Source organism: Pogona vitticeps, chromosome 1, assembly GCF_051106095.1.
Source record: "Pogona vitticeps strain Pit_001003342236 chromosome 1, PviZW2.1, whole genome shotgun sequence".
In the NCBI taxonomy this organism is placed as follows: domain Eukaryota; kingdom Metazoa; phylum Chordata; class Lepidosauria; order Squamata; family Agamidae; genus Pogona; species Pogona vitticeps.
In genome coordinates, this window is record NC_135783.1 from 284,656,992 (window position 1) to 284,681,326 (window position 24,335).

The 24,335-nt window shown below is 38.8% G+C and overlaps 1 long non-coding RNA gene across 1 annotated transcript; it reads right to left on the bottom strand.

Annotated features, from left to right (window-relative positions):
* Nucleotides 1-1,409: 1,409 nt before the first annotated feature.
* LOC144586025 (uncharacterized) lies at nt 1,410-22,818 on the bottom strand. The gene is made up of 3 exons (XR_013540705.1): nt 20,471-22,818; nt 6,979-7,153; nt 1,410-1,713 (listed from the first exon to the last, which is right to left on the bottom strand). It is a non-coding gene; the product is annotated as an uncharacterized LOC144586025 (long non-coding RNA).
* Nucleotides 22,819-24,335: the final 1,517 nt, after the last annotated feature.

Consider the following 24,335-nt stretch of genomic DNA (forward strand, 5'->3'; position numbering starts at 1 on the left):
GACCCTGCAGTGCAGCCAATGTTGCTTACTGGATGCTGAAAAGAGCAAGGGAGAGGGTGAAAGTAACTGAGAGGATAGGATGAATCAGTGTTCTTTGGTATATTTGGGAAGATGCCATAGATATGAGATCAGTTCTCCTGGTAGTAGAGAGATTATTAATAATTTACCCTCCTTTTTTAAACAAGCAGTTTTGTATTTTCTGAGGGAAAGAAAACTATTTGTATTTGTAGCATATACCTACCATAGGAGTTCCTCTTTTATATTGATCTTCATTCTAGGCAATCTAATTAAGTACTGTACTTAGTTATATTCCAAAGTAAGCACAGAAGCTACAGACTGGGGAAAGAAGCAGACATTGGAGAGGGTTCATCATTGGAGCTGAAAGAGCATTGGTTTTGCAATCAGACTTCAGAAGACTCATGTGCTTAGATCATGAAGAGAAATCACCAAACTGAACAAACTGCTCTCCATAATACTTGAGGTGAGAGAAACTCCAGCTGTGACATTCATATGAACATTGGTTAAACATTTCCCTCTCTCAGTCACTGGTTATTTCCAATGTTCTTTTCTCACATGTATTATTGTAGCATCATGGCTGTCCATGAAAACCGTTTGGAAGTTGGTAGAATATAACAGTCTGACTTTTAACAGGTTTTAGTTAAACACCAAGTATGTTCAGAACTGCACCAGATCCCAGTTTCAGCTGGGCCATGTCTGAACTTCAAAGCCATGTTCGATTTTTGCTTGGGCTAAGAGGTCTCAATCTTCTGTGTACCTACCTGTACCTACTTTATTCTGTAGGTCCCCACCTGGGCTTTTAAATCTTTTGGGAATGTTGTTCTGGGTTAAGTAGACATCTGTAAATATTAACAGTACAACAGTGCCTACATGCTCAGAATGATAAGTCCCCTAACAGGTTGCCTCATTTTCTTACTTTCAACATTCAGTGTTTGTCTCTAATTAATACTGTTACATCACATCACCTCCACCTTCCACAGTGTTCTGTCAATGTCAGAAACTCAACCTATGCCAAGCTGCTACTTATAGATTAATTTACGAAACCATCTGTCTAGTCTTTTTACTTTCTCCTCTCTCTCTCTCAAAACTAAGCATTTGCAGTTGTATAGTACTGCAGCAAACTGTTGGCTTTCAGTTTCAAACATTAATTTAATCTGTGAAAGATGAAATGATTTGCCTACAAATTCAAGCAGGATTAATGAAGTCTCAGTGCTGCCAGGCAAATGATCTTTTGATCCATAGAGAAGGGAGTAATCCTCTTTTTATTATCCTTATTTATGCTTTTTCCTGTATTTCATTGCTTTATTACAACATTTTAAAAAAGTATTTGCCCTCTCTCCCTCTTCTTATGATACTTAAAGCACCAGAGAAAAAGTTTATTTACACTAAAATAAGATGTTTAAGACATTTATTCTGATGGAATCAAGAGAACTCTTTGAGAATATTTTGCAATTATTTCTGTACTAACATGCAATCAATATCAAATCAAACACATCAGAGGGAAAAGAAATTTGTCCTTAAAAGATCTAGAGACAGTACATAAAATTAGAATGAACCATCAGATGGCACACAAGAAATGTACAGTTGCATTCCATTTATCCAGGGGTAGCTGAATTGGCCTACTTTCAGTATTTGACCCTTTCTCATAGGTTCCCCTCCAAGTCCATTCTGTCTTCTTTATGCATTTCCAAAAACCTACATGGAAATTCAGGAAAATGAATGAAACAAGAGTTCAGCAATAGATATTATGCAAGGCAAATCAACATTCCATTCCAAAATGGGGACAACACAAACAAAAAATATACAGCTTTTAAATTGGAGTTTTAAACTGGATGAGCATGAAATTTGACATAAAGGTAGCAGACAGTCTGTTCCCATTCTGTACTAGATGTGGGGAAGTTTTGGCAAGGAGTTTTCAAGCTACAATTTTTAGATTTTTTCCCCCGTTCACAACTAAGTAGTTCTCAATGTCCCCAGATTTGAAACAGATCACATAAATTGAAATGCCCAGTCTTGCTTATCAAGAAAGGGAACAATTGGCCCCACCCCCTTTTTTAATTTGGGAAGAATCCAGACTTCAGGGGCTGAAATAATGATCGGCAAAAGAGACCTTTCAAAAGTGGGGGGGGGAGTCACTTTGTTATAAGACTGAGCATGTGTGATACAGGCCAGCCAGGAAGAGCTTCCCAAAATGAAACATTAAATTCCTTTTTAGGTGCTGAGCAAGCCTCCGGAAGCCTCTTAAGAGCCAGACGATCAGCTGTTAGGTGGGGAGAGGGGGGCAGGAGTGGAGAAGAGCACAAAATAGCTGCCAGGCTCCCAGCTTTTAGCTGTTTGGTGCTCTTTTTCCTGCAGTTCGGGGGCTACCAAGGCCTGGTAAGTGACTTTCTTTTATTTATTTTTAAGTTTCTGGCCTTTTTTTCCACTCAGTTGAGAGGCGGGGAGGGAGGGGGGCACTTTTTTCTGTTCATAACTGGAGGGAAGTTCACATGTTGGGTTCCCTATTTCTCTATCGGAGCAGTTTGTAAGTTGAATTGTTCACAAGTAGGGCAGTTCGTAAGTCGAGGGTTGACTGTATATAAACAGCTCTCAGATGGCTGGAAGTCCATGGAAGCAACAAGTCAAACCTGTGGCTTGCATCCACGCTCCTGACAACTTTGAACCTCATTCTCTGGACCCTTGGCTTTGGACTCTGACCCTGGACTACGTTGTGCGTTTTGGCTTTGGATTCTGACCCTAGACTACGTTGTGTGAGTTGGCTTTGGTATTTGGATATCGGCTCTGCATTCTTTGAGTTTCTGACATAGGACTGGCTTATCAGACTTTGCTGTTGTAACCCCCAGGAATGTGACACCCAGCACCAACAGCCTGGGAGTCCTCAACACCAGGTCCAAGACTACATCCGTCAGCTCAGGCAGGGAGACTGTTGGTACGCAGCAGGGTGGGTGGTACAACAACAGATTCCCCAATCTGTCTCGTAAGCCCAACATACAACACAGGCCCTCAAGACCTCCTCTCAAAGGGATAGGAAGCCTGGTCAAGGAGATAGAACTCCAATAGACTATAGCAACTCCCCCTCTCTGACCCTCCGAGCAACATTGGTGCTGGACCAATTACCTAGGCGGACACAGCTGGGAGAGGGGAACACCACCCTTCTCTCCCACCCAGGTCTCAGTAATACACACCAGGTCAGCACCTCCATCCAGAATTACATCATGGATGAGGGCAATCTTATTTTGTACCAACCTGGCATTCATCAACAGCACCATGTGGCTCAAGGGTTTACTGATATGGTCACCTGATACCATCTGGTTGTGGGTACGGCTAGAAGAGGGGATAGATGTAAGATATCTAACCTCTCTTCTCCTACATGGGCACGTTCTACTCCCACTGCCATTCTTTCCCCTACCCAGCATGACCTCAATGGCTGTCCCCTCCAACATCCTCTCCCCTTCCTGTTCCCTCAGATCCACTGTGGGTTTCTACTTATTCAACCTGATGGCAACTGACAACCCAATCACAATAAAACCCCTTCTCCCCCTGAGCCAGGTGGCTGGTGTTGAAAGGGGGGGGGGAAGAGCAGCTAGAAGGAATGTTAGTCCAGCAGGGCCCTGAAAGCAGCTCTGGCTTATAAACCTCTTCTTCCCCTGAGCTAGGTGGGTGATGTTGAGAAGGGGGTAGCAAGGGCCCAGTCCTGCAAGGCAGAGGGAGACTGGACCAGGCTCCCTTGGAAAAGCTGGCAGCCAACTGAAGCCCAGCCACACAACCACACTGTCTCTCGCCCAGTGTCTGTGGGTGGCAGATGTTATCCGACTCCCCCGAGCACAGGAATGCTGGTTCGGTCAGCATATTCAACAGTTGCTGATTCCATTGACATATACTTTTTCCAAAAGCAATGAATTTGTAGCAGCAAGCTATTAGACTAGGCCAAGATTAAATAGGTGCTTCCTTCTGGCTTGCAGTGTTTTGAGTACAGTGCAATTCTCCAAACTTTTTCCCCTGTCAGTTTCTTCATTCTAAGAACAGAGCTGTTTAATCCTCAGTATGATTAAATGAAAGATAATATGAACTTATTGGGAGCTGTTCTCCTCTCCACCACCATGCCCAGGTTGTAATTCTCAGTACTTGACCATTTCTTCCATACCTTGTTTCTTCATCTTCAAATCTTACATTATATCTTTTTTGTGTGTGTTCAGTTCAACAGCTATCCCTCCCCTCTCTTTTTTCCCCATCTCATTCTGAAGCACAGCTTGATATTGGGAACAGCAATTCTATGATCTTTTGAATTAGCATCATTGAAATAAATTTTACACTTCTTTCTTTTTCCCTTTCACATACATTTCCTTCCTGCTTTCTCTGTTGTGAATGTAATGGATGCAAACGAAATTCAGAACTTTTTTAAAAAAAGGCACCTTGCAGAAATGATACCTTTGCCTCTGTGAGCCTTTTGAAACAGCAGCAACAGGAGGTTCTACCTTCTTTGTTCATTTCCAGGTGATTTTTCCTCTTTTTCCTCTCTCTTTTTTTAATTTGCTTTTTGTTAATGTTTGAAATGGCTACTCTTACTTTCCCCAGGAGGGAACAAATAACTGCAGTAGTAAAGAACCTGGAGAACATCATGCCTAAAATATAATGGCATGACCCATGTATAAATACATTTCATCTTCAGAATGTAATTATGGGAACGTAATGGGAATAAAGCTCAAATTAATTGCTTTTTCTATTATTCTTGGTGTCCTTGAGGGTTCTTCATGTGGTATTAATGGCACAGTGAAGAGAATTAATTACTGTAGTTTTTCAACTGGCCCTTTTTTCAGATGACTTCCCATAGAGGTTCTTTCCTTTTGTGTATACAGTCTATCACAGAGCTCTTGCTACTGCCCAGTATCAGTTGTTGCCAATATTTTTATGCTGCTTTTTATCTTCTCTTTCTAATCGTGTCTTGACCAGCTGTCTCTTGACCACAGATTTGCTGGTCTTCAGAATGGCAATTCTTGTCAATGCCTGCAGAGGCCCTTTGCTAGAGGAAACCCTCAGTGCATGTAGTGAGGGAAGAGAACCAAGGAACAAGAAATGATCCTTCAGACCACTTTTACATGTGGTGTGTGTGCAATGGCCTGCACGTATCTTTTACCTTTTCTGATTACGACACCTTAGGCAACTTGATTCAGAGCACATTACCATAGTCTCTTGAGACTGAAGGATGCCTAAGAAGGTAACTTGAATGGATGCAGTGGCAATTTTTCTGACCCTGGTATTCTCTAGGGATCACATAGACCACCAAAAAAGTTAAAGTAAAAGAAGAAAATAAAACCCTGAAGTGGCCAGGAATACACTTTTAGCTTTCAAATATTACTATTTCTTTTGGAGCTTAACACTGCCACATATTTAAAAGACAAATCATTTCTCCTGGGGCAGTGGCAACTCACCCATTTTTTTTTAAATGACAAAACCTCCCCCTCACTCAACAAGGAATGTTGATGTGCTGGAAGGCCACAAAAACACCTCTGGACTGTTTGTGCCCCAATTACTGTTTTGTCCATAAACATGTTTTACTCCAGGAGTGCCTCTGGTCCAGCAAACAAAAGCTTACCAGAGCATAAGGTAAATCAGGTGTAAGTGACCTCAAACCAAAGTCCATAACTATAGGTCTTCTACAGAGCAGATTATTATATATTACAAGTCTCCCTCAAATATACCAGCCCATATTGTTAGTTCGCTTTGTCTCAACTGGCAATATATTCTCAATAGATTCAGACTCTGGTGCTGAGAAAGAATAGAAAATGTTTCTATTTTACTCACAAATCTTCACATATATCAGAAAAACAAAGACATATTTACTTGTTACACAACATGAGATCTTAACTAGTTAACTTCATTATTTTTACTAACTGATTGGTTTCATGAACACTTCACTCAGACTCCAACTATTGACTCCATCACTGTCACTGGTAGATCACTAACAGAACTTGCACATTGTTAGCTATCAGAACCCTGACTGAGTAAAAAGGCAAGAAAATGAATCTGAGGTAGAGTGGGAACAATTGGCTGCTACTGCGATTGACATTCAACCCCAATGTATGTCCCTCCCTCTCTCCCCAACTCCCATAATATGCAGGTTGCTGAATTCTAACAAAAATTGGCTCTATTCAAGTGTAACTCTGTCCACATGTCATTTACAGTGTAATTACAGGAAATAGCCTCCAGTTTCCAGTCAGTAAAATGACTGACCAGCTTAGAGTGTATGGTTGCAGATTATACCACCAAATATTGCAACAGCAGAGCTACATTGCTTCTCCACTTAAATCCGGCAATCATCCAGCTTCACAGAAATTCCATTTTTCAGTGTCATCTGAGCAGCATATGTTTGGAAATACATGACAGAGCTGGCCCAATTAGAACTTTTGAGGTAATGAACCTCCCTCCTCACTAAGGAGGTGGCTTCCAAGAAAGGTCAGTTGGGGGGGGGCTGCCCAAGACCTTAGGGTTGTTCTCATCTCGCACCTATTAGAAGAAGCCCTTCTGCTTGGCCATGGTCTGGTAGTGAAAGCTATCTCTTCTCATTATGGTCACAATCATCAATTCCCTGTTGCTCTCTTTTTCTCTCTCCCTCCTTCTTACATTGCAAAAGACAGGAGGAAAGGGGGTAAGGAACTGTAAATGTAGAAGGCCATCATTTAATAACTATCTTCCTCTCTTCCAGATAGATTGCTTTCAGTCTGGTGAAGCTGTTTAGGGAAATGTTACTGAAATGTTGAATTTATCACAATTGGGGCACAGATGAGATTAAACAAAACCAAACAAACAATTATTTGTCACATAAAAGAGGGAACCAACCCTCCTGGGTTATTAGCCAGTACTCTACCAAAAACACTGTGGCTTACGTGTGTGAAAGGGAGTAGATTCTGATACTCTCAAACTTTGCAAATGTACAGATCTTTTGATCCAAGCACTACATACATTTTGTGGTGGCAGCTGAGAGCAAATTGAAGGCTGTTATGGAACCAGGACAGGATTGACCCACAAACATGTGAGTCATGCACCATACTGTTTTGTTGTATCAGAGCTTCACCACTTGCCAAATGTCCCCTCTGTTCACCTGCATTGTGCCTTCTTTTGTGTTTTCAAAGGGTTTCTGGGAAGGCAGAGAAACCATTGATGAGTTTCACAAAATAGGGTGGGGGGTTGTATATGCTTTCATGTAGCAGCCCAACTCTGTTGGCAAAGAAATCATATATATCTCTGTTAATAAAAACACAAAATTATTGTAAAACGGATAACCGTCTTATCCCATTTTGATTTACAGCTATAGCTACAAAGAGCACCAATTTCACAAGGAGTTAGTTTCCAATCATAACATTTCTGAAAGTGAAATTTTAAAGAGTGAGAAACCAGATGCAATAAGCAAAAAAGTGATGGGAAGGAGAGAGACCTGTTGAATCTGGCCCCCCTCTCCCATCCCCCCTTTTCCCCACAAAACTGACCTAGGAAATTAAATCAAACTAATAAATTGTCAGCAAGGACTTCAGTCAGGCAGAATATTCTTGCTAATTGGGAAATAAGGTGTCTTAATTAGTTATCTTGAAAATGCAATAAAAAGGGAACTCTGCACGCTTTTATTCAGCCTTGCATAAGTACCTCATTACCACAGGGGCAGGTAACTTAACCCAGCATGTGTTCTGCTATATCTGGAAAGTTGATTCATTATATTCTATTAAACAAATTAGAAAGCTAGGTTATTGGATGAAATATGCCTGATTTATGATTTAAATCATGTTTAAAATGTCTACGTTTTAACCTCTCACCCAGGACCCCCAAATGCATTATTTTATTTCTGAGTTAGTCTATCACTGCTGTGCTTATTAAAACCACCATCACACTACTTTCTCAAGGTTATCCAGACTCAAACACCTGCTCTGTTTGAGGTACTAGGATCAAGAAATGATAAGCACTCGTTGGACATCTCAGATATACACAGTGCCTATTTTATTTTAGATCCTTAACACGTTGCAATGGCAACATGTCTGAGGGGTTCTAGAAGGATGCCTAACTAAATAAGTGTTACAAGATAATTTCAATGTCTAGGCTAAACACCCTTTTTTTCTAGATATGAAGTAGTCACAAATGAGTTGCCAGACTCCCCCTCCCTTCTAGTGTGCTCTTAGACTCTAGCTTCTGCAAGGCCACACAAATGGTAAGGCACGTAATCCCATTAGCCACATATATTCCAGGTCACTTTGGCTGGGAGGCACAGAGGTGAATCGAATTCTGATCCCCTGGCTGTGGCGGGAACGTAATCTCACTGAGCTATATCAAGTAAATACTATGAACAACACCTCTAGGGAAATCTAAATGTGCTTCATATTTAGCTGATGATTGTGAGTACTAACACAATAACTGCGCCTTGTATAGTGCTCTGCCCAGTCAACGCATATTATTTCCTCATGTTTCAGTTGCCTCCATGCAACTGAAGAGAACCTAAGGAGGACCTATTAATTGCTGTTTTTAAAAAATGCTGAAGGCTCACACACTTTGAAAAAAAAAATCTCCACAGTACATTTGTGCAAAGTGGTGTTCTGCTAATTGTTCCATCACTGAAAAGTTGCAGTTATCTGTCAGCCTTCAAATATAATTGGACTCATTGCTATTTTAAGGTCTTCTTTCCATTTGTATGGAGTATAGAATTGTGCAGTGTTGGAAGAAAAATGCTCTTCTAATTGAATCATTACTTACAAAGACAAGGCAGTGGGGCTCATTTTATATAGCACTGTGTACATTATGCTCCTATAGCTTTCATTTTTTTCCTTCACATGCTTTTATCCTACTGATGGAAACCAGCTTTGGGCAGGGGGTTGCTTTTTCAAATAAACGGACTGTCATAAGAGCAAGGCTATTTAAAAACTTTGGGTTTCTGTTCATGTGGCGATTTGCAAACTGAGCTCTGTGGGTAGGATAGAAGTCATTAGATTGAACCAGAAAACTTAGGGATCAACTACGAGAGCTAGCAGACGATATTTGGCTGACTCTCTCCCTATACAAAATGTAATAACAGCCACAGATGTTTTTTATTAGAAATAGTGCAATGGTTAGAGTACTAGATTGGAGAGTCTAGCTTAAAATCCCTGTTTGGCCATGTAATTGACTGGGTGGCCATAGAGCAGTCACTGTGTCTTAGCATATAGCATCTCACACAGATCTAGAAACATGGGAATGAGCACTGTGGAAAATGCCCTGAGGTAACTTCAGATTTTCTGATTGGACAGTGTGTTGGCTTTCCCTAGATTATTTTCTTAGTCTATGTCAGCTCAACAGTTATGATGATGATGATGGTGGTGGTGGTGATGATGATGATGATGATGATGATGATGATGATGATTAGTAGTAGTAGCAGTAGTAGTAGCAGTAGCAGCAGCAGCAGCAGTTTCCTTTCTTTATACAAAGCAGGCCTAAGATAGCCTGGAAGATACGGTTTGTTCCAGGTGAGTGAAATAAAGGAGCATACTGTTTCTCTCATGTCTAATTTGATCCTAAACTATTTATTTATTTATTTATTTATTTATTTATTTATTTATTTATTTATTTATTTATTTATTTATTTATTTAATATCCTGCCTATCTGGTCGGGTCAGGACCACTCTAGGCGGCTAACAATATTTTCAGCCTTTAGATAGAGCAGGGGCTCTCCAAAGGATGGCCCATGGGCCGCATCCAGCCAGCCTGGCCTTTTTATCTGGCCTGTGCATGTATGTGGGTGGGTGGGCAGGAGTGCAGGTGTGAAGGTCTGCAGGCATGTGTCATGTGTGCAGGAGTGTGTGTGTGTGTGTGTGTGTGTGTGTGTGTGTGTGTGTGTACGTGTACGTGCGTGCGTGCTGGTGGGCAGTAATGCGTGTGGGTGGTTGGGTGGGAGTATTTGTGTGCATACACATGTGTGTACACGCATGTTCCTTCAGCCCTCAAAATGATATAGAAAATATTTTATGTGGCCCTTCATGTGAAGAGTTTGGAGACCCCGATATAGAGCTACAGTGATGCCTTGCAAGACGAATGCCTCGTGCAACAAAAAACCCGCAAGATAAAGCAGTTTGCGATTTTTTTGGTGACTCGCAAGATGAATTTTTTTTCAATCCATTCCTATGGGAAATGCATTGAAATGCACTCCTATGGGAAAATTTGCACAACGAAATTTTCGCAATACGAAATGACTCACGGAATGAATTATTTTCGTCTTGCAAGGCATCACTGTATTTCAATAGGTATATATATTCTAGTGTGCAGAGAACTATGCTAGCGAAGCCTACTATGTAGCTGTTGAAAAAATATGGGTGAAATAGTGCTGTTCCTAATTGAACAGCACAAACATGATAAAATGTAGAGATTTGTGAGAAATGCTCACAACCCTTGTTACTTAATACAGTAACCAGACAACCACGAATTCAAGCAGCTGTCTTTTATTAAAAAGAATTTTTGCAAAAGCACATTACCTAAATGGATAGGAACACCCATCAATACAGGTAACATGATATTTATTCCATATTCCCAGCAACATGGTACTTCCCTTGTTTCCCCATTGGTGTACAGGCCATATGGTACCCCTAAACTGATCATGTGAAGTCCCACCCTTGTTTACATCTTCCACTCCTCTCTTTACCTAGACCCCAGACTCTTATTTATTTATTTATATCCTTATTCGGCATATATTCCCTTTCCCTAACCTCACAGCGTTCATTCTAACTGACCCATTAAGTTCCTTCATTATTCGTGAGGCCTACGCACTTAATCTTTTTGTCAGTACAACAGGGTACCTCCCTTGTCTGTACTTTCTTCTATTAGTTTCCCAAACCTCCCCTAAAATTCCTTCTGTCAGCTAAATAATTCACAAATACATATACTAATTGGTTACAGAAGCAAGTTGTGTAATCATTTTGTTCTTGCAGGATTTTGCAAAAGCATTACTGATTCCTCCTCTTCTCTCAGGATTCAAATCTAGTTATTTTAACAGCTATGTTTTCAAAACCTTGAGCTTGCATGCCTAAGTCAGTTTCACTCCTCCCACCCCCATAGATTCATGCTTATTAAAGACCAAATCCTTTTTTTTTTTTTTTTTGAATTTCTGAAGAAAATTGTCAAATTTGAGGATTTTTCTTACAAATCAAAACAAAAGAACACCTTTTAGGCTATTTTTTTTAAAAAAATTCAACCCCATTAACAGAGCTTTTAATCACAGAAGGAAGACTGAATTGATGGAAGGGAACTTTCCACTGTAATAAGGTATGCTTATTACAGTTGTTCTTCTGTGTTCTTGATACTCATGGAACAAAAAAAATTAAGACCTAAGCTATTATATAAGGAATTTAAATGAAATCTAACCACTTGAAGACAATCTTTTCTTGTGACTGAAAGAGAATGTTGCATTACACCTCAGTTACAATGTGCTACACTCACAAAGAGAACAATAAAATGTGGGGGGTTGAGGGTGGAATCTGTCTTACAGTCTACCCATCAAAGTTCACTGAGCCTGTTTTAACAAGTCAGTCACATTACCAAGGATAAAATGTGGTATCCTAGGAAATATATCTGTTTTCTTTGGACATGAGAAGAAAGCCCCAGCTATCCTGTAACCCATGATTTCCTCTATAACATTTTTTTTTAAAAAAAGTGTAGTTATTGATGCATTCAGCAGTTCAAGACAACCTGAAGGGTGGATGGGACCTTTTGATGAGTGACTGCCTTCTGAATTCTTCAAAAGAATGGAAAATGTGGAGTGCTATCTGTTAGATCCCTTGAGGAAACAGAGAGATGGCAGGAAGATCAGCAATAATATTGAAAGAAATTGGTATTTGCCTCACACTTTTTCCCTATTCTACTATCACTTCTGTCACTCAAATAGGATAGACTATAAGAGAAGTGCTTGCAAATTATCATTGATCAGACAGGTGGTAGACAGTTCTCAAATAAACAATGCATATTCATAAATAGCATGGCTCAAAATGGCATGGAAAAGTCACTGCCCAAACAACTTGTGATAAATGAGATTTTCCAGAATGCAAAGCTTGAACTAAGCATATTTTTTCTTAGTTCTCTTCAAGAACAGGAGAAAGAAGAAAATGAAGATGAGGACCTTAGTTTTTAGTGTTTGAAGACTTACTTCCTTTGAAATTGTCATAATGTTTAGTAATAATGGCTAGTAATGATTGTAATTAGTAATAATGGTTAGTAAATAATTGCGATAATGGTGATAATGGTTAGTAATGTGTTATCATTACTGTTACCATCACTGTTATCATTGCTGTTACCTTTACTGAAAAAAAAATCAAAGAAAAGCTTTACAGTTCCCCTAAGAAAACCTGTCAAGCACCTCTCCCTATGTCTTACAGTAAAAATTAAAAATACAAATTATGAGCCTTGACAAATTCAACAAAAATTCACAAATTGAGTACAAATTACCCTTTCACAACACTGTGTTACTCAGAAACATCAAGATACTTCTCAACAAGAAACTATTGATACCTAAGGAAAAGACCTGAATGTATTTCCCACAGTCTTGTGTGCCAGGTAATCTTTATGGTTTTTTGCTCTGTGTGATGTATGTGAGGAGAAGAAGATATTTTACTAAGCCTGTACTGAAGTAAATCCCATTGAATTCAAAAGAAGTGTGACTTGCTATTCCCTTTGTATGACAGTATTTTACTGAGGCCTTAAACTACAATCCCACCCATTCTGGCCCTGTTGGCTTACTGTAGGTCTTAACTATCCTCAGTCCATTACTTTTGTTCTCTCTTAATAAAGAAGATGATTTGCTCTGACATACAATTTGGAAAAGACATAGATGAAAAGAGAGATACATTGGTGCCTCACAAGACAAATTTAATTCATTCCATGGTTAATGTTGTCTTGTGAAAAATTCGTCTTGCGAAACCCGTTTTCCCATAGGAATGCATTGAAATCTAATTAATGCGTTCATATGGGCAAAAAAAGTCAGAACAAAGTCAAATTTGTTTTACAAAGGGTGTATTAACTGCTTTTTAAACCCATACATATTGTGCAGATGGTTTTTAAAATTTCAATCAAAAAAACTTTAACTTTTTAAACATCATAGAAAAACATTTAAAAATCAGCAAACATGAGGCAGGAACAAAAAAATGGAAAACATTCTTCTTGCGAAGAATGATGAAGATCCATTAAATTCTATAGAAAATATTAAGTGACATTTAAAAGTATTTAGAAGTAACAGGGCTAAGAATAAACTGGAGTAAATCAGAATTTATGCTTGCAAATTATGATAATAAAGGGAGAAGTGAACTGAAAGAGAAATTTGAGGATAAGTTTAAAAATACTTGGATAGTTATGGATAAATATTTCCTGGAATTTGCAAGAACATATTAATGAATTTGGATAAAGTGAAAAAAACCAAATTAAGAAACAAACTAAAAAAATATTAAAAACTGAAGTTACCTTGGTTTGGAAGAATAAAAATAGTAAAAATGGACATAATCCCTAAACTAATTTTTATGTTGTATGTTACCTATAAATATAGGTGATAAGGAATGAAAAGAATGACAGAAGCTGATTAATTGTAATGAAAATAAAAGGGCAAGGGTAAATAAATAATTATAGTATCATCCTCCAAATAATGGAGGTTTGGGTATACCTGCTATTAAATTATATTATATAGCTCATCAATTGAAACATACCAGAAATTATAGTAAACACTAAAGGGATAAGATGGAGATAATATGAAAAAAAGTTTTTAAAGGAAAAATTAAAGTATATTATTAAAATGTTTTATATGTTGCAATGTTGGAAGAATTACAGAAGAATATTGAGTCCAAAATGTCCTTATTGAAATATGTGGTGGAATTACATAATTTTTGATAAAACAATAGTTTTGAAAGCGATATGGTAGGGAGATTTAAATAAAGAAATTAGTGGAGGAGCAAGGAAGATGATCTGGGGAAAAAGAACAATGAAAAATATGTTAGGGTAAAGGAAAATTATCGCAAAGTATTATAGAGACAGTATTTAGCACTAACAAATTGAACATAATGAATAAAGATATGTCATTTATATGTTGGAGATGTAAGGAAGAAAAGGGAACAAATCATCATATGTGGTGGAGATGTGAAGAAGGTCAGAAGGATTAGATGATTGTTTTCAATGGAATTAAAGAAATTACAGAGATAGATGTACAAAGATGTCCAATGACAGCTCTGTTAAATATATTTGGAAACAGTTAATTAGATAGGGGAAAAATGGAACTGATTATTATTATGTTAACAGCAGCAGGAATGATATTTGCAAGGAATTAGAAAAATAATAATCTATTGTTTGGAAGAATGGTGTAATGAGATGTGGCATCTAGCTATTAATAATAAATTAACTTGCAAATTGAAATTTAGAAAGGGATTATTGAAATAAAATATTTTAATGCGATCTGGAATGTTGTTGGTTTTTTTTGAATATGTATTTACTAAATATAAAGGAAAGAATATAAAGGTAATCAACCCCAAGTGCTCACTGGAAGGACAGATCCTGAAGCTGAGGCTCCAATACTTTGGCCATCTGATGAGAAGAGAAAAGATCCTGATGTTGGGAAAGTATGAAGGCAAGAGGAGAAGGGGATGACAGAGGACGAGATGGATGGACAATGTCATCAAAGCTACCAAAATGAATTTGACCAAACTCCGGGAGGCAGTGGAAGACAGGAGGGCCTGGCATGCTGTAGTTTTTTTTTTTTTTTTTTTTTTTTTAAAGATGAAGAGAGACATAATGATGTTGGTCCAAAAAGAAAGAGAGAGACAGAGAGACAGAAAGAGAGAAGGGAAAATGAAAAAGAGAAAGAGAAAAGGATGGGAAAAAAGAGTTTAAAAACAGCAAAGGGCTAAATATTGTGGCTCCTTAAAAATAAAGAGATTTGTTTCTATGACTTTGAAGAAATAGATTTTCATTCAAAAAAGCTAGGCTTCTTTCTTTCTTTCTTTCTTTCTTTCTTTCTTTCTTTCTTTCTTTCTTTCTTTCTTTCTTTCTTTCTTTCTTTCTTTCTTTCTTTCTTTCTGCCAATGTGCTGAGAGAGATGACCATGAAAGGCACGGGGATAGGGTCGATCTGATAGATATTGTTATTTGCTGTTCTAAATTTGTTATAGCCTCTCAGGAAGTCCTTGGAAGCCAACTTTCACAGGATAAGAAGTTATCCTTGGAATCAGTAACAGATTGAAGAACAAAAGGCAAGAAGTAGAAATAAATTGCCGTAATGAAAGGGTGAGAACAGTGGAGCAGGACTAGTGCTTACTATTTTATTCTTAAATGTCAGCTGTTTGAATAGGAGGAAGCTATTGTTCTCACACCCTCCTTATCAACTTCCCCTAGGCATCTGGTTTTCCACTGACAGAAGAAAATGAAGATGGGCCTTTGGAACAGATATTCTTAGGTTTTTAAACTCTCAAGTGCTGACTGAAATAATCAAGAGTATCTCAGACACAGGAGTCAACTTTTAGCCATTTCCTTGTACTGTACATTGTTTTTTTCACAAGCAGCCTTAGCCTACCACTGAAACTAATTTGTTTCTGAGAAACCAAACATGTGGAATTTAGAGACATGGCTAAGATCAGGTTTATATATACAATCTATATAAACATTTATTTGAATTATATCCCATTTTGGGACTTTCTTCTGAGTACACAGAAAGAGAACAAACAAGCCTGAAGAAGAATTTTATAGGAAATGGAAGACTGCTTCTAGTATTATCTAGATTAGTTTGTCTAATAAAAGGTGCAGCCTTGATTGCATTTCAAATGTACTCATTAAAAGATCACAGACTCTCTAAATGAAGGTGCAGTGAATAAAGTATAACATATTCTCTTGATATATTACAACATAAAAATCTAAATAAAACATTTTAGTATATAGAAGCAATTTAACTTTACTAAAATTTCAGTGCTGTATATCTCTGTAGGATGTATTAAGGGTCATGTTGATCTACCACACAAGATAGCACTAAGGGTTTTACTACCTCCTTGCATCAAGATCATAGTATTCCTTTAAATTACTTTTCTGACTGCATTTTTAGCTCATAAATTCTCCAGACAGGGATAATAGAAAAGTTCTATGCGTATAAAGCACGCAAAAAACAAGTGTCACAAATAGTGGCCAAAATCCTACTATGTTTCTTCATTGGCATAATGCAGTCAGTGTACTCATCTCCCTTGAACTGCACAGGTCTGAGCAGTAAAGTTTTGGTTATACACATTTTTTCAATAAATACTGTGCTACCATTCATCTCCAGGAAGTTGTCTAAGGCCAACCTGTTGGTGATGGTGCAGTAGCCCCTGGACAAATAGTGGTGGCCTAGCTGGCCCACTCTCCTGGCATAGCAACTCCATATGGCAGCCAGGGAGAGTGCTGGGGCCTGCTGGGAGGCTAACACTGATTGGGGGAGGTTTCTCTCTCTCTGTGTGTGTTTTAATAAACTGTTTAGGCTTTGTAATTATGATTTTGGGGGTTTGAGAGTTATACTCAGATTTTGAACTACATGGAGGTCTGTTGCCCCTAATCCCGGCATTTTTGAAGGTAAATCTAGGTAGAAATTCAGAGCAAGCATTTTCTATTCCATATTGAACCACATGACTCAGTTCAAAGCAACAAACACCTATGCTGACTTCTCAAGGTGTAGCAATTTGCTACTAAGATTTATCCTGATTTCATTATACCAACCAGCCTAATAGGACTTCCATGGTTTTTTTTTTTACTATAAAAAGAGTATATAGTAGGGTGTACTCTGACCCTCTCTCACACACTTTTGACAATGATTTGTCTCACATAACAAACAGTTGTTATGTAGCCGCTCAGAGTGGTACCGACCTACCAGATGGGCGGGATATAAATCAAATAAATAAATAAAATAAATAAATGTTTGTTACACCTTTCAGTGAAAAATTGCTTTTTCTCTATGAAAAATATGACCTCAAACGTACTGAGTGTGGACTTAACATAAGAGGCTTGTATATATTTGAGCAGTAATTCTATAAATAGAAAAGGATAATACTAATGAAGATATCCTGTCTGTCCCTGTTCAAGCGGAACTCTGTTGACAAAAAACCTTGATCCAGTCCCTATATTTAATTTCAAAGAAATATTTAAATAACCTAAAATATTAAATTAAGCTATAGGTGACATCAAGTCTAGATTTAAAATAGTTTGCTTAAAGTAGAGGCCTCCAATAGCTGACAACTAATGTTTACGGCCTGTATATTAAAATAATTTGGGAAAGGTGTTTAAATACAATTCTTAAATTTTTTTACATAATATCAGCTAAACCTGAAGTACAATGTAAAGTTGACTGGAAACTTAACCCCAGGGAAAAGGGAAAGCATAATGGCCTGAATCCTTTTTGTTGAGGTACTTGCATAAATATGCCTCCCATTTTGCCCAGCCAATAAGGATTGCACAGTTTGATTGAGTAATCATTCACGTAGTTCCCATTTTGATGGATTATGCAATGTACCTCTGGAAGTGCTTATGAATAGCATTTCTGCCTTTTACAATGAGCAGTATGACTTGCATAACACTGAGTTATGCAAGCATAGTTACTGGCTAGGATTTCAGCCAATGTAATCTATAGTAATAGCTGATCAAATTTTATACTAGCTGAAATGATGCTACAGAACATAAGACTCTAAAAGGGGAACTAATAACAGATAATTAATTAGTGAGAAAACTAAATACATATGCTAGATGGAAATGAATGTGGATGAATATAAAATTAACCTAAAATATATAAATAAATCTAAATTCATCTCAGTTTGCTAATGACAGCAATTCAATCTGAATTCATGGGCAACAGTTCTCGGGGAAATATTTAGCAGGAACTTTGTCCATAATGATTATGTAAAATTAGAAAGGTGAAGTTCAATAATATAGGTAAGTCCTAAATATGACAAAACTGGTAATCATCAGCACAGAGATAGGGTAATGCAATCAATGGATAATGTTACTGGAATTCACAGATGTGGTGATTGCAAGCAAGAACAGAGGAATAAGGTGTATCATAAAACAATAGTAGCTGATCAATGGTCAAAGAAATATGCAAAATAGCATGGTTGTAGAGATGGGCATGAACCATCGGTTTGGTGGTGACAAATCAATGTGACAACCCCAGACCTACTGGGATATGCCACAGTTTCACTAAGCTGCCACCAACCATTCCCTGTAAGGAGTCACACAGACCAGGAATGGATTTTTAACAAACAAAGGAATAAGGTTTATTTAAATAACACACAGGGAAAAATAAAATGATCAAGTGAATAAGATACAGTAACGTGGCTTAGTCTCAATCCTACATACACCAGTTTGGTTCACACAGAACACCTTTAAATAAAGCACAGACCCTGAACCTATCAGTTCTGGCTACCCATACAGACACCTGAACCTATCAGGTTGGTACTGACTGACACACAGTAGTACCCTGTCTGACACACAGACTCCCACTCCAGCTTCTTCTCTCAGCTCTCCTTCAGCTCTCCCTCAGAATCCCTATTGTTATTATTGTTCTGGTTCATCAGTTCCAATTTTCTTAACTCAAACGCCATTTTCTCTCTCTGCAATTCCAATTCAAATTGTCTTTGTTTCTCTCGTTCCCTTTCCTCCATTTCAAATTGCCTCATCCTCAGTTCATGCTGTTGGACTATGAGCATTTTTCTGAGTTCTGGGTTCTGCTCTCCCGTGCTCTCATCCTGCACTGAGCCAAATTCCTCCTCAGAACCTTGGTCCACCTGGTTCTGAGGTCAGTTTGTTTAGTGGCCAAAGAGATGTTTGATGCTTCAAAGCCCCACCTGGCTCCTTCTCAAGGCAGCAGCCTGGCTTCCCTGCCCTGCCTCTTCCGGGCACTGCCTCTAGATGAACCCATACAAACTGCTGAAGCAGCAATTCGTGCTCATTTTTACATGGTTGTATTTCAAATGAAGCAACTGAACTAAGTGATCATCAGTAAATGTTGTAATATTAATGGTAATTTAGGTGGGTAGGAACCACATGGTAGGAAATGGTGGATGATCATCCGTTTGACACATGTCAGCACTCCCATATCTTGTCCTGTAATAGAAATCTTAGAAATGCCTGCTGTCATTAGAAGACAAATGTTCCCTTTCACATCTCAGTGAAATGTCTTATTCCCATTTCTTGTGTTCTGACAAGACTGGAACACACTGAAAAATAGCAGGCTTTCTAGTGTAATATAAACCTGCAGTGTGATAGCTGGTAAAAGAGATGTCTTTTCCCCTTCTCCCCTCCAAAATATGGAGATCTTTGTAGTGCTATAAAGGTAGGAGTGGAGAATAACTTAGGCTGCTCACTTTGGAATTAATATATATGTACATATTTTACATTTGAAATGGCAGATGGTGTTTGGATCTAATTGGCTATGACCAGCACCTGGATAAAGTCCAAAGAAAACAGACCACACATAACATTTTTTAAGCTTGGTTTTAAAAGATAACCAACTGTTTGGACAATTTTCTTTGCCTGCAATTTTTGTGTTTCTCCTGCTCCTCTGATTTCAATTCTAGATTAACTGTGTTTCTTCAGATCTGTAGACCATGCTCTTCCGTTATACTGGTCATCTGGATGGCTTTGCTCTACCTTAACATTTGTTAATCAGCTTTTCTTTTCTTGGATGTACCTATCATTCACCAATGGCCTTTGAAGGATTCTTAAGAATTCTTAAGAATGCCAATAGATTTGTACTTGTTGTCTACTACCTCCCAGGGATGGGGACTAGAATTGTAGGACTCACTGTTGCCAGCAAAGTCAATTTCCTAAGAAATTGCTCAGCCACGGGCAGAGAGGTTCCAAAGTAAATCGCTCCTTTACCAGGCAAACTGGGTCCGTAAGTTTTGCCTTAGGGTAGCTAAAATTTACTCTGGTACCAAGTCTGACCAATTTTATTGAGAACCAACCCACACACATGAGTACCAGGGAATTCCATCCTTCTAGCACTCCTAAATCAGTTGGACCCAAATTGGTAGCGTTAAGTTACATGGCCTTGTAAAATACATCAATTTGGATAAGCCAATTATTTATAACAGCTTGTGTCTATTCAAGAAGCTAACTTACAGAGCTTAGGCATATTCATTTTTATTAGAAAAATATAGTTCTTTGAAAAATCAGTTTAAGCAAAGCACAGCAAAACATATTTACAATTTCCAATCCCATCCCCATCGATAGGAGATAGAATTCCTCTGAAACAAACAAAAATAAGAAAACGTCTAGCTAACAAAAAAGAAAAAAAGGGGGGGCAGACCTCCCCTCCGGCTTCAGGAAAAACTACATCTTAAAACATACTACAAGTCCTAGTGTCCATCATCAAAACAACATTCCATCAGGCTTCTGGAAAATCCAAAGTAAACTTTCTCAATAGGAAAAACTCAGGCTTACTGTCCTTTGGATTAGATAGTCCATACCGAGTTCTGTATGTTGGCATCCATCTTCCGTCTCCCTCGTGGTAGAATCTCTTCCTTTCTTGTTCCCATGAGGCTCAGGGAAAGTTGTTTAGTCTTCCTCACTTTGTACTAGCCAGGTTGCTTAGTTACGTGATAAGACCATGCTGAACAGTACAGATGTACAGCTAGGAATCAACTTTGGAAATTTCCACTCTCAACTCACACACAGAAATAAGATGAATTCATTCTGGCTAACTTTGTGATCACAAATCCCATCAGTAAATTATTCCATGAACTTTCATAACCAAGCTTATCACAGCTGTCAAGTCAGACTTAAGCTGCAATGGTGACTCAACTCAGACTCAGCTCCGTTTTTTATTTAATGATTCAGACTCAACTCGTGAGTTGGAAACCACCCACTACTCTATTTTTCTTGGGGGCGGAGGGAGGGAACTTGTTTTTAATAAGGATGTGGACTTGAGGCTTGGGACTTATGGCTTAGTACCAAGGACTTGGTCTCAGATTTGTGACTCGGACACAAAGACTTGCCAACATTCCTGCTACTTCCCCAGCCAAACACTTAACAGTATTTGCTCCCTTAGCAAACACTGTTAAGATAATCGCCGTACTGAATTGTTGACATTTTTATTACATTTCACATGCCTCTCCTTCCCAATCACAAATTTCTGTTTGTTGTTGCTATCTTCAATCATGTCCTTTCTGATTCATGGTGACCCCATGAATTAGTGATCTCCAAAATGTCCTCTTATTAAGAGCCTGCTTAGCAATTATAAACTCAAGGCTGTGGCTGTGATTCCTTAATGGGATTAATGCATCTCTTCCTCTTTTTGTGCTGCCTTTTACTTTTTTCCCCCCAGCATGTCTTGTCTTCTCATGATATGACCAAAGTATAATAGCCTCAGTTTTTTTTTGTTTTTCTTTTGAGAGGGAGTTTGGGCGTGATGTGATCTATGTGTGCATAATGGGTAAATATGGGAGCTTTGTCTTAATCTCTGGTGGAAGACAAATATGAAGGCTGCCAACACAAGAGTCCCAGCAGTCCTTCCCCATTGACTCCCAGAACCAGTTTGGTCCACTTACTGGGCTCCTTGTTGTGCACACACCCGGTGGTGGTGACATCATGCCAATCGCTGCCCTGCCTCTCCTCACAGCTGACCACTCCAGAGAGGAGATGTGAAGACAAGTCTCCCCTCTCAGCTGCTGAGCAGTTGGCTGTAGGGAGAGCTGGGGCAGCACAAGCAGTACTACCTCTGTAATTGGCGTTATGTCAGCACTGTCGGGCACGCATGTCACAAGGAGCCTGGTAAGTGGACCAGGCTGGTTCTGGGGGGCAGGGAAGGACCACCAGGACACCTGTCCTGGCAGGCTTTGTATTTGTCTCCCTCAGGAGATGAATATGAAGCTCCCATATCTAATTATGAGCCCTCAAGCTGCAACTGATTTATAGCATTCTTACTAAAGCTTTCTAAACTGAGATGGGTGGTTTTGCCAGTTTTTGCTAGTTTTGCTCTGTGAGTTTCCATAGCTAAGTGGGCATTTGAACCCAGGTCTGTCATTCTACACCATTATACTACACTGGATGTGACCCTGATTTGAACTAGGGCCCACTTACTGGTCTTTCTGGTTGTCCATGATATCTGTAAAGCCCTCCTCCAGCACCATGTTTCAAAAGAATTTTTTTCCCCTGTCAGCTTTTTTCATTGTCCACGTTTCCTGTCCATACATAGCAATTGGATGTAAAGTAGTGTGGGTGATCCTGGCATTTATCTCTAGTGCCATGTCGTTACACTTGGTGATCTTTTCTAGTTCCTTCATTGCTGTTCTTCAGCGTCTTAGCCTTTGTTTGGTTAGTGAGGATATATTCCACATATCTCAAAAAGTGAGCTATAGTCTATGAAAGCCTGTGCCAAATAAAGCTGGTAAGTCTTTAAGGTCACAGGATTGCTCATAAAGTCATTATAAAAGTTTGGTTAAATGTTTTTTAAAACATAAAAACCCATCTACCATAGACTCATATGAGCTTCAAAAAGCTACTTTTTAAAATACAACTCCCAGGACCTCCTGGCTGGCAAACTAAGTTTTGTTATTGCTGAGATTCAGCTGGTCTGCTGTATCTTCCAGTCTCTGAGTTTTCTATTCCATGAGGCCTACTTCACTCATAAGCTTTATATTGAAAGATTTTAAAAAAAAATCTGCTATTTAAGACTGCAGTCAAGGCTATCTCATATCAGCTTAAGCTCCCAAAAGCTAGCAAATTGGAAGTTAAGCCTAATGCCTTAACAGATGTGTCCAATGATGAAGAATGTGCAATGTCACATATGGCATTTACTTAGAACTTACCACCCTTGCCCCCACATGCTGCCTTGATTTTCAGCCCCAAATTCTGATGGGGAACATGGAGTGCCTGTCTGACCATTTGTTGGAAGGGAAAGAAAGGGGGTGGAAAATTGCTGCCATTTGTAGCTTTTCTATGATATCGGAATGGGAGACTGTAGAGAACTGCCAAGATTCTAGCTTCGGAATAAGGGCCAACTCTGCACAGTAAAACTTTGCCAGTACTATTTCTCATTGTGTTTAATGGTGCATAATAAAACCATAATTACTTTTGAACCACTGTGCAGAATTTCATGAAACGGATCAAAATTGTTTCTTCTTTGTAAGGCTGAAAGAAGTACTTCACTAGCTTTTACCCAAAACAGACAGAAATACATGATATGCCCATTAAAAAGGGGGAAGATAAAAATGATCAGTTGTGTTGTGGCTAAAGCAATCGTTATTGGACTCATTTATTAATCATCACTGGATTTTGCTTCTGTCTGTTTTTATGAATGTGTATGTATGTTTGGAAATTGATTGGCAGCATGTTTGTGGACTGTGTGCATACCTGTGGTATAATAAGTATTCCTGCAATTTTCATGCATTAGTCGGGTTGGCAAATTTTTATCTCTTTAAAATCAGAAATATGGTATGAATATCCAAATGTTATGAACAGGTGTCCAGTCCTTGTACTTAAAATTACTGCAGACAATACATTAATTACAGTTGTACTCAAATCAATCTGTACATCCCACCAAGAAATTCCAGGGACCATGATGATTACTTTTGGGTTTCTTTTTTTCATTGGTTGAGTAGCTAAAGAAGCTTAGCTCTACATAGTAATAATTTTTGTTGAGGAATAATTTAAGAATGAGTGAACTCCTTCATTCACGGATTGCTGCCTTGTCGTGGCGAAGGGGCTTGAGTAACTCAGGGAAGCTATGGGCTATGCTGTGCAGGGACACCCAAGACGGACAGGTCATAGTGGAAAGTTCCGACTAAACGCAAGCCACTCCAGTATCTTTGCCAAGAATGCCCCATGATCAGAAACAAAAGGCTAAAAGATATGATGCTAGAAGATGGGCCCCTCAGGTCAGAAGGCGTCCAACATGTTACTGAGGAAGAGCAGAGGACAAGTACAAGTAGCTCCAGAGCTAATGAAGTGGTTGGGCCAAAGTCAAAAGGATGCTCAGCGGTGGACGTGCCTGGAAGTGAAAGGAAAGTCCAATGCTGCAAAGAAAAATACTGCATAGGAACCTGGAATGTAAGATTTATGAACCTTGGGAAGCTGGATGAGGTCAAACAGGAGATGGCAAGAATAAACATTGATATCCTGGGCATCAGTGAACTAAAATGGACAGGAATGGGCGAATTCAGCTCAGATGATTATCATATCTACTATTGTGGGCAAGAAGCCCATTGAACGAATGGAATAGCCCTCATAGTCAACAAAAGAGTGGGAAAAGCTGTAATGGGATATAATCTCAAAAATGATAGAATGATGTCAACACGAATCCAAGGCAGACCTTTCAACATCACAGTAATCCAA